The 11539-nt window shown below is 38.6% G+C and overlaps 1 protein-coding gene, 1 non-coding gene and 1 pseudogene across 2 annotated transcripts in view; 2 read left to right on the top strand and 1 right to left on the bottom strand.

Annotated features, from left to right (window-relative positions):
* Positions 1 to 11539, top strand: part of Cdk17 (cyclin dependent kinase 17) — a 51868-nt gene that overhangs the window by 18401 nt on the left and 21928 nt on the right. The gene's annotated exons all lie outside the window — the stretch shown is intronic.
* LOC111817417 lies at positions 1439 to 1545 on the bottom strand. Its single transcript, XR_002821620.1, has one exon. It is a non-coding gene; the product is annotated as a U6 spliceosomal RNA (small nuclear RNA).
* LOC105742311 lies at positions 1691 to 9685 on the top strand (annotated as a pseudogene).

Raw genomic sequence — 11539 nt, 5'->3', positions numbered from 1 at the left:
TTTTTTCATTTTCCATTCTAGAGTTATTAGAACTTTTTTTTTTTTTTTTTTTTTGAATACTAGGGATTGAACTCAGGATCTTGTGCTTGCCAGGCAAGCGCTTATTCTACTGAGCTATCTCCCTGGCCCTATTAAAGCTCTTAAGATGTGCATATATTAGAATAGAACCTAACTGTATTTTATGTTGGGTAGATTTTATTGATATATGCTCAATGTACAGAATATGTACTAGGTCTGTCTCCTAGATATATGTGCTATATGTACTGGATATACAAGCACATATTAGTATATATTATTGTACAGTACAGTAATCTATACTATTGTACAGTGCATATACTACTCCAGCCTTATCCATACAACACAGTATGTTTTTGCATGTTAACATATCTGTGTAACTAATTCCTATGTGAATAAAAGACAATTTCAGAGTGTTGCAGAAACCCCCATTTATTACCTTTCTCTTCATTTGATACTTCAACTATGGCCATATGTTCATTTTATTATCTGAATCATTTTTATCCCCATTCATGTATGCATTCTTATTTTTGAAATATGTATTTTCTAATTATTGTTAAATTTTTGAACTTTGTTTAATTTTGAATATATAAATTACCAAAATATCTTGTATGAACATACAGAAATCCATAAGCATACAAAATTTGCTTTTTTTGGCTCAGTTTTAAGTTTGTGAGTTTGGTCGATGTTGTTGCATGTAGGTATAGATTATTTGTTCTTTTTGCTGCATGCTCGTAAGTGGTCATACTTTGGAGGGTTGTATTATGCTTTATCCATTCTCTTGTTGATGAACATTTGCTTTGTTGTTTTTGTTTTTGATTATTACCATGTTGTGGTTCTGTCACCATCCTCATGCATGTTTTTTGGTTAGCAATGTAAAAATACCTCGGAGTGGAATCATTGGATCATGTTGTGTGCATATGGTCAGTTTTCCTGCAAACTGTCAAAGTGGTAGAACCAATTTATATTCACCACCAGTATGTGATATTTCTAGTTGCTCTTTGCCAACTTCTGTTGTCTTTTTCCTCTTTTTATTTTCTTTGAATTTAAGCATTTCTTGAAAATAGTGGTCTTTTTGATGACTAAGTTGAACACTTTGAAATATTCTTATTGGTCATTTAGACATTTTGAGAATTGACTTGTTTAAATATGTTGTCTCTTTTCTACTGAGTTTTCTACCTTTTTATTGTTTTAAAGGAATTATTGATATATTTTATTTTTTTATTTTTATTTTTATTTTTTTAATTTTTATTTATTTGTGTGTGTGTGTGTGTGTGTGTGTGTGTGGCCAGCTCAGCCCACCAGGGGGTGGGGCTGGCTGGCATGTGGTGCTGGGGGATTGAACCGCGGTCCCTGTGCTTTGCTAAGCTTGTTCTAAGTAGGCGCTTTAGACCACTGAGCCATCTCTCCAGCCCGATATATTTTAAATATGAAACACTTCACAGATTTGCGTGTCATCCTTGCGCAGGGATCATGCCAATCTTCTCTGTATTGTTCCAATTTTAGTATATGTGCTGCCAAAGCGAGCACTGATATGTTTTCTTTAAAAGAGCCTTGCCAGTTTTATGTCTTGCAAAGTTCTTTTAGTGTGTAGCAGCTGGGCAGAATCAGAAAGGAGAGCTTCTCTCTTGCGCTGTCACCTCCAATGTAAATTCAGGCGATTGAATGTGTGAGCATGTCGGGGGGGGGGCGGTCCTACTCTAGAGATGTGTATCAGGTGCTGTGGACAACAGAAGAGGCAGCAGGTGAAATGACTATCAATTACAGGCTTACAAAGGATGTGTTACACTTGAGCTGGCCTTACGAGTATGGCTAGGAATCTTTCAAATTGGAGAGAAAATGGAATGTACTAAATGCAGAAATATGAATGTATATGTCAGTTGGGGATAAGTGATATGAAAAGCAGGTATGGAATAGGGCTTCAAAGGGTAGTATGGGTCCAGATTATAGAAGCCTTAGATGTCAAGCCATACTTCTGCCTATTTAATGGGAGGACATTGTAAGTATCTATGTAAACAAGGGCTGACATCATGTTTTCACTTCAAATGATAGTTTCAGGAAAACTAAATGATGAAGTAGAGGTAAAGACTAGAAGCATGGAGATAGATTACAAATTTACTCAAATTTAGAGATAATGTGGCACTCCTGGAAATAGAAAGTAGAACACGCACTCTAGGGATCACATAGAGATAGATAGGACTTGGTACCTATTTGAACACTGTACCTGACGAAAGAGCAATTGATGATGACCTCTGGATTTCCAGCAGTTACATAGTATATGATGTAATTTTTTATTCACCAATATCTTCTGTTTTGATGAGGTATTCTGAAGTAAGATCACTTTGTTCTGTATACACTGTGAGAACATTCTTGATTTTGGTATAGGTCCATGATTATAATTTTGGTATACACATTTTTTTCTTTTCTTTTTTTTTTCTTTTTTTTTAGATGTATTTGGTAGAGGGGCTCACTCCACAGCTCAAAATGGTAGTGATCCTCCTGTTTTTGGCCTTCCTGGTGCTGGGGTTACAGGCTTGCAATGCACCTGGGGGCGGGGCTGGCACAGCATGTGGTGTGGAGCGGGCAGAGGATTAAACCCTGGTCCTTGCACTTGCTTAAGTAGGCACTTAATCTGCTGAGCTATCTCACTGGCCCTCCTTGATTATAATTTTGCATCACTGTATAAAACTTAAGATAATATTGTTACTTGATTTTCTGATCAAAGGTTTTCTCTTGTCCCTCTTTTGTTTTCAAGACAGTGTTTCTTTTTTCTTTAATTCCCCCCGCCCCGACCTTGTGCTTGCCAGGTGGGCATTTATGCTGCTGGGTTATATCCCTGGCCAGATAGTGTTTCACCGTGTAGTTCAAGCAGGTTTTGAACTCATTATGTAGCTCAGGCTGGCCATGAACCTGCCACCATCTCTCTACCTCAGCCTCCCCAGCTCTGGGTTTGCGAGTATGCGCCACCACATCCCAGAAGCTTTCTTTGACTCTTGATTTTTATTGACCCTCAAGATAAATTTTGAAGTTGCATTTGTTCTAATAGGGAGAAAAGTTTGATTTAATCACCGTGTAGTTTTTATTTTTATTTGTGTCTTATCCTGTCCTGTCCTGTCTCTATCCTATTCCGTCCCGTGGATCAAGCAAGGGCCTCCACATACTAAGTAAGCATTGTGCCACTGACACTGAACACTCCCCCTTCCCTCCTCAGACAGTCCTGTGTGTGTGTGTGTGTGCGTGCACATGCGCGCGCCTTTTTAAGACAGAGTCTCACTACATGGTTCAGGTTGGCCTTCTGCTTACTTTGTAGCCCACGTACAGTCTGCCTCCCTCAGCCTCCAGAGTGCTGGGATTATAGGCGTGTGCCACCATGCCTTGCTCAGACAGTTTTTTTTTGCAGTACCAGAGATCGAACTTGGGACCTTGTGCTTGCCAGGTAGGCATGTAGGCCGTTGAGCTATCTCCCTGGCCCCTCAGATTGTTCTTAACACTAGTGTCTAAGATCTCTTTTATTTTTGTTTGTTTTTGTTTTTGAGTCTACATGAAATTAAAACAGTGCTCTCTAATGAATGTTAAATAGTTGGAGGTTTTATTATGGTTGCCTGTTGTATCTTCCTCCCTTGGTTTTGGTTTTGAAATGGCTTGTATATCAAAGATAAGTCATGCCAGTTCTGTTTGGTTTTTATCTTAGGATACCTTTCATTTTTTATGTACCATATTAAAAGCACATTGTTTTGAAATACATTAAAAATTATTCTTTAGAATGAAAATCTGTACCCTAGGCATTAATTTAAAAGCAGGCAGCAGAGAGGGACATGTGAAGGTTAGGAATGGATGGAAAGGATGATTCAGATGTTCCTCATTGTTTACATGTGTCAGAGAGGATTCATGTTTCCACAGACCATATATTCCTCTTATTTCTTTATTTTTGAGACAGGCTCTGTCTATGTAGTTCATGCTGGCCTGGAATTCCTCATGTAGCTGGCCTCAAACTCACCGCAGTCCTGCCTCAGCCTCCGGGATACTGGGATTACAGGCGTGTGACACTATGTCCAATAGAGGCCATATATTCTTTAAACAACTTTAAAAGTAAATTGTTTTTAAGAAGATCAGTTTTCCTTAATTAATCTTGAGATCAATTTAAGGAGATCTCTAGAGAACTATGAATTCTAGGATTTATGTAATGAAGAGTATGAAGGCTAGGGATGGACGAAAAGCAATTGAAAAAAGATGAATAATCTTACATATATTAGAGTTCATGTTTCCATGCATAGTGTATTCTGTGTAAAGATAGTTTTTCATTTAAACATAAAATTTTAGTCTTTCTAAAGGCATAAAACTTTTAATGTAGTATTTTCATATTTTCCAATAGCCATATAATAAGAACAGTAGAAATGATATAAAAGTTACATAGGAGGGGCTGGAGAGATGGCTCAGTGGTCTAAAGCACCTACTTAGAACAAGCTTGGCAAGGCATCAGGGACCACGGTTCAATCCCCCAGCACCACATGCCAGCCAGCCCCACCCCCTGGTGGGCTGAGCTGGCCACACACACACACCACACTCTTTCTCTCTCTCTCTCTCTCTCTCTCTCTCTCTCTCTCTCTCTCTCTCTCTCAAATAATAAATAAAAAAATAAAAAAAAATTTAAAAAAAAATAAAAAGTTACATAGGAATTAAAAAAACAAGTCATAGAATTCAGTTTTGCTAGTCATAGGATGACTGGTTGGATGTAATGTAAATTCATGATAGTCAACCTCAAATGGTCTCAGTATTGTGTGTCTGCACCACTATTTTAGTGTGTTTTGTCACAGCTCAGTAACCAACACTGGTACATTGCTATTATTAAACTACATATTGTATCTGTGTTTCACTGGTTTTTCACTAACGTCCTTTGCTGTCTCAGCATCCCACTCAGGACATCACATTACATTTAGTCATCATACCTCATGTTAAAGATCCTGGTTATTGAATTATTGAAATGGTGTTTAATATTTATTTATGGTTTATAAGAAATGCAGTATTCTGCATTTCAGCATAGTTTACATGGTTAAGAATTAGATTAATGGGAAACCTATATGCAGATGATCAGGATTCATCAGAAAGTTTGTTGTACTTAAAATGATGGTATAATATCCAGCAGTTTTATGAGAATGTTAAGTTTAACATTAGCAGAATGAAAATCTATATAGTATGTGAAACTTGTCTCATTATATTAAAAGTACAGGCTGTATATTTCGAAGAGTTTAATTCATCCCAAACAGTAAGTTCCAATCCCTCATTCATGGCCTACCCATGTAGATCATACATAGTCTTTTCTTATTTATAAGAGTAGATGAAAAAGTAGGTGATCAAGTCACATCTCTCAAAATAGTACATACACTAGAGTGTGGAAGTGGAGGTTCAAAGTCAACATGTAGTTTGCCTTTGGCATGCTCAGTGCTGGATTATTGAAACCTGGCCAAGATTCCGCACCTGCCTGTTTGAGGGATATGGCAAAAGGATGAAATAAGAACCCTACAGCTTTGGTAACACATGATGGCTTGCTTAGCAGAGACAAAGGTGCTTCAGGCAGCCACTGATTCTTAGCCAGTGTAGAGAAGCAAGTAGGGTGCTTTCTTGCAACTGTGTAGAAGCCTGGTAGAAAAGGCAGGCATAACATCATTAAAGGGAAGGAGCCAAGAGCCATCCCCACACCGGGTGCTAATCTCACTGCCCTAGGGAGGAAGGGGATTTCTGCGTTCCAGAACCAGCCCACAAGGGCAGGCAGCACAAGGAGATCCCAGGACATGCTGGGTCATTTTACAATTCCTAGTCCCTGACACAAGATTAGCAAGAATCATGTTGATGGTAAATAGCAGTTTTCATCAGACAGAGTGACTCAGTAGTTCTGAGGGTCTCAGTCTCCTTTCTGTTACCGTATTCCTGAGGGCTAAAATATGTTGCTGTCCACTAGGCACACCGTGATTCTTACAGGGAGATGGAAGTGGATACTTGAGAAAACCTTCCTCCACACGAGTGTTCTTGCACACATAACTTCCTCTTCCATGGCTCCGAGAGAACTGCTGCGTGCATTTCACTTGTTTTGAAACTAAATTAGAACTGCATCTCCCGCATGTCTATATATCTTTCTGTGATCCAGTAATTATGATGCTAGATCCTATAATGCTTGTTACACTTACAAGTTACACTGAGTTGTAAGTAGAACTTTTGTAAGATTTTTTGATATATGTGTATTCTTAATGTTCATATGCTCTTGCTAGAAGAGCCATCTGAACAGGAATTTGCTGCCAGAAATTTCCTTGGAACACAGGGGAAAAAATCTTCATTTATCTGGAAAGCAGAATTCAGACAGTTTATATTATCAAAATATAAAAGTTTACCATTTTCCTTAGCTCTCCTTTCTAGCTATTTTCATGAAATTGCTATAGTTCTTAAGTGTTCTAAAATAATCTAATGTAGGACTCAATCTGGAGTGTGTGTGAACTCAGGAAAGTGGGACTCACATCTGTCATCTTCTCTGTGTACTCAGCACCTAACCTTGTGCTTGGTAAATGTTGAATAGATGAGCTTTGTCTTTTGTCCTCTGAATAATTTCTGTAGGAGCGCATGTCAACAAGCTAGTCATTATATCTATTGTTAATCTTGGCATGTTCAGCAGATAAAAGCGCAAGCAAATTTTTCTGAAAATTCCAGTTAAGCATTCACTAATTATTCTTTGGACTTAATCATTAAATCCTCAAGGTTGAAAATTATTCATATAAGGTGGGGTGGTTTGCTCTCCTCTTAGGGCTTAACAACTCACTATTCTGTGTCTTTGTCTCCGCTCTGGCTGCCTATGTGGATGCAACTCAGTAGTGCTGTTTATTTGATAGACCACTTATTCAAATTTAAGTTCAAAATTATAATGCAGTCATATTTCACAGTTATGTTATAATTTACTTTCTTTTTTAGATGTATATTTTTATTTTTCCCTGATGTAGTTATTTATGGAGCACAGTGTGACATATCAGTACATGTGCATACCATGTGATGATCGGACCAGAGTCAGGGACACATCCCACACCCAGACACCTGTCATCTGGGTGTGGGGGGCATTCAGAGTCCTCTATACTAGCTGTGTAATTATTATCAACCATACTTTTCTTTAGAAAGCAGATTTTCAGCATATTCTAATGTTGAATTTCATTCTCTGAGTAGTGGCTTTGTAATACTGAATGTATCTTCAGAGCAAACCTCATTTTTTGTCAGGGTTGTTACCACTGGACCAAAGCATATTTGGACCTTTAAGAGCATACTATTGTTCATTTATTTAAGGTAAGAGAATAAGAAAAGTTCTATAGTTGAGAAGAAAATGTTTCCTGACTTATAGGTATATTTTGTCATAATTCTGTCATAATGAGATTTTAAAAATTTTTTCAGATATATTTATTGTTTTGTTCATACTAGTTTCTATTTATCCTCAATGATTTTTTTCCTCTGTAAAAAATGACATAGATCTTAAAATTCATGGCAAAATTGCAACATTACTCATTTTTATGAGTTTAAATACCTGAATTCCAAAGAGGGGTTTAAGAAAATACAGACATTTCTGTGCCTGTGTACACAATTACATAAAGTAAGAGGCTATTTAAAGTCAGCCTGTCATGTGTCACATAATGGTCTAGTTTCCAGTTCCATCCTAAAATTAAAAACTGACTTCATTTTATTCTGTGTAGTTATCGATAGCAAAAATCAAGAAATTAATGCTACATCACATATATAAGACAGTACCTGGGTGGGTAGTGTATGATGATCCCAAAAGTTATTTTTTTCTTATTTAATTGCTTTACACAGAAAAAAAAAAACAACAGACTATAAAAAGAAGCAATTTTTCAGTCAGTTATACTACCTGTGACCTAAGTTTTAGCTTGCAAAGCCTGAATTAAGTACTATTGGACATCCAATTTTTCATGTGACTTTTAACATATTTAGAATTGTAACAAAAAGATAAAAAAACACTTCCTTTGGGGGTCCTTGGCTACTTATGGCCACTCAGCTTTGGATAGTTTATTATTCTTTTGTCAAAAGTGTTTAAGTGATAGCAAGTCTAATCATCAAGTACATATTAATTTTGTTTTGGAAGCCCCAGAAAAATTTCCTATTTGAATTTGACTCTTAATGTAGGCATTGAGGGGAGGAGGTACTGGAGATTGAATCATCCTCCCTCTCTCCCTCACTTTTCCTACATTGGTGAGTTGCCCATTTTGTGTTCAGCCTTGTCAAGGCATGTGCCACCACACACAGCTATCAGAGTTTTTAATGGTCTAATACAATTTACACACCTTGGAGAACTAAACTTACGCATTTTCTTTCATTAGCATTTAAGGCCATCAGCACCATTTAAGCAACAAGTGGACCTTTAGGTTATTATTAGTTTCTTTCTTGCCTACAAATGTGCTCTAGAAAGCAATTTTAAGGAAATTCTTACTCTTTTTTATTTACTTATGTAAAAATTTTCTGTTCTCTCCTCAAATTTTTATACTTTTTTCCCTAAATCTTTCATAGTTAAGAATTTTAAAAACAATATTTATTGATATTGAACTCAAGTTGGAAGAGGCGAGTCCATCTCAAAACAGAGGGCCCTGATCCAAAGGAACCAGAGCAGTTGAGGAAGCTGTTTATTGGTGGTCTGAGTTTTGAAACTACCAATGATAGGTTAAGAGAACACTGAGACATGGGGCCCACTCCAAGACTGGGTGATAATGAGAGAGCCTCAGACAAAACGCTCCAGAGGCTTTGGCTTTGTGACTTACTCCTGTGTTGAGGAGGTGGATGCACCACACAGAGTTGATGGGCGTGTAGTGGAACCAAAGAGAGCTGTTTCTAGAGAGGATTCAGTAAAGCCTGGTGTCCGTCTCACAATGAAGAAAATTTTTGTTCGTGGTATTAAAGAAGATACAGAAGAATATAATTTGAGAGACTACTTTGAAAAATATGGCAAGATTGAAACCATAGAAGTTATGGAAGACAGGCAGAGTGGGAAAAAGAGAGGATTTGCTTTTGTAACTTTTGATGATATGATACAGTTGATAAAACTTATTGTTCAGAAATGCCACACTATTAATGGCCATAATTGTGAAGTGAAAAAGGCCCTTTCTAAATAAGAGATGCAGTCTGCTGGATCACAGAGAGGCCGTGGAGGTGTATCTGGCAATTTTATGGGTCACGGAGGAAACTTTGGAGGTGGTGGAGGGAATTTTGGCCGTGGTGGAAACTTTGGTGGAAGAGGAGGTTATGGTAGTGGAGGAGGTGGCAGCAGAGGTAGTTATGGAGGAGGTGGTGGTGGATATAATGGATTTGGAGATGATGGTGGAAACTGTGGTGGTGGTCCTGGTTACAGTAGTAGAGGAGGGCATGGTGGTGGTGGACCAGGGTATGGAAACCAAGGTGGTGGATACAGTATTGGTGGAGGAGGAGGATATGATGGTTACAACGAAGGAGGAAATTTTGGTGGTGGTAACTATGGTGGTGTGGGAAACTATGGTTTTGGCAATTACAGTGGACAGCAACAGTCAAATTATGGACCCTTGAAGGGGGCAGTTTTGGTGGAAGAAGCTCTGGCAGTGCCTATGGTGGTGGTTATGGATCTGGTGGCAGAAGTGGTAGATGTGGTAGCGGAAGGTTTTAAAAAACAACAGAAAAGGGCTGCCGTTCTTAGCAAGAGAGAGAGCAAGGAGTTGTCAGGAAAGCTGCAGGTTACTTTGAGACAGTCATCCAAATGCATTAAAGGAACTGTAAACATCTGCCACAGAAGGAACGATGATCCGTAGTCAGAAAAGTTACTGCAGCTTAACCAGGAAACCCTTCTGGTTCAGGACTGTCATAGCCAGTTTGCAAAAAGTGCAGCTATTGATTAATGCAATGTAGTGTCAATTAGATGTACATTCCTGAGGTCTTTTATCTGTTGTAGCTTTGTCTTTTTCTTTCTTTTCATTACATCGGGTATATAGCCCTGTAAATTGTGGTAGTGGTACCACAATTGTGGTAATAAAAAATCAAGGAATTTTTAACTTAAAAAAATATTTATTGAATGTTGTAGTGGCTTTCTAACTGGCGGTCAACTTATTACACCCAGCTGAATTAAACTAGCATGGTGCTAGGTGTAGGAGGCCCACCTGAGGGTTGTTGTCAGTGGCATAGAGGCAAAACGGGAGAAGCTGCTGGAATGCTGTTAGGGATGCTGTTTGGAGGAGCTGTTGGAAGCTGCTAGGGCTCTTGGGCTGTGCTGCTGGAGGACCTTGTCCTGCTGGCTTTCCCGATGAACTCTGGAGAAGCTTGGGTTCTCATCTTGAGCATCGCTTCCTGGCTCCAGGGGGAAGATGGTGCACTGCTCAGCCTCATGAAGACTGACACATTGACTTTCCTGATGGGAACTCGGCTTTCTTCATCACTGTAGGAGCTCGGGACCTCACTGGTGCTGAGGATGGCTGAGGATGGCTGTGGAGCTTTTGGGGGAGCTCTGGTGCTTACCTTGAGTGTTGCTTCCTAGCTCCAGTTCAGATCCCTCAGCCTGTTAGCACTGATCCTTTATCCTGCCAGCATAGACTTCCTAGCTTCCACCACTGGAATGCTGTTAGGGAAACCTTTGGGCTTTCCCAGCACAGATCCGTGAAGCAGGCCTGCATGGGACTTTATTGTGGACTCTAGGCCTCCAGTTGGACTTGTAGGAGGCATTGTTGTGGGCTCTAGGTTTTCATCTGGACTCACGCAGGATATTAGGATCTAGGCCCTCAGCTGGAGTCTTTAATATTTAGTTTGTGGACAGATTTCCTGCACTGCTTATATATGATTCTTGGCTTCTATATGATTCTTGGGTTATTTCTTATAAACTAATATTTCAAAATGTGTCCTGTATTATATAGTTTCCCCTGCAAAACCCCAAACCACAACAAACATATTGGATTTTTAGTATGTATTTGGGTCTACTTCATCTATTAAAATTACGCAAAATAGGCAAACTTGTTAAAAATTTAAAAGCAAGGGTTTGAAAAGTTGTGTATAAACTTTTTTTTTGCTACAATTAGACTTAATTGCTGCCCTTGTGTTTCCTGTGTCCTGATCCACAGTAGCATATGATTTTGGGGTGTGTGTGTGTGTGTGTGTGTGTGTGTTTTAAACTCTATTTTGATTAGAGAACCTGAAAAAATCACTTTTTGTTTTCGGTTCTCCCTAAGCAGTTCAAATACTAGTGAGCTCAGTAGAAAAATTATTTTTTCGCATTTGTTGAAAGAAAAAATAGTCATCTTGTGTAAGAGTCTTTAGTATCATGCGGTGTTCAGAGCAGAAAGCTAAGCAATTCATACATGAAGTAGGCTGACAATTATAACTGAATTTGGATATTTCTGACCCTGTTAATGTTCTAAAATTGAGTATATTTTTTGACAGATGTTCAAGAATTTGAACTGGGCTGGGTATATATATATAGTTTAGCAGCATAAGTGCCTGCCTGGCAAGCACAAGGTCCTGAGTTCAATCGCCAGTA

This window comes from Octodon degus, unplaced genomic scaffold (genome assembly GCF_000260255.1).
Source record: "Octodon degus isolate 3935 unplaced genomic scaffold, OctDeg1.0 scaffold00004, whole genome shotgun sequence".
Classification (NCBI taxonomy): domain Eukaryota; kingdom Metazoa; phylum Chordata; class Mammalia; order Rodentia; family Octodontidae; genus Octodon; species Octodon degus.
The sequence above is the reverse complement of the archived record's forward strand: the minus strand, read 5'-3'. Positions and strand labels throughout refer to the sequence as shown.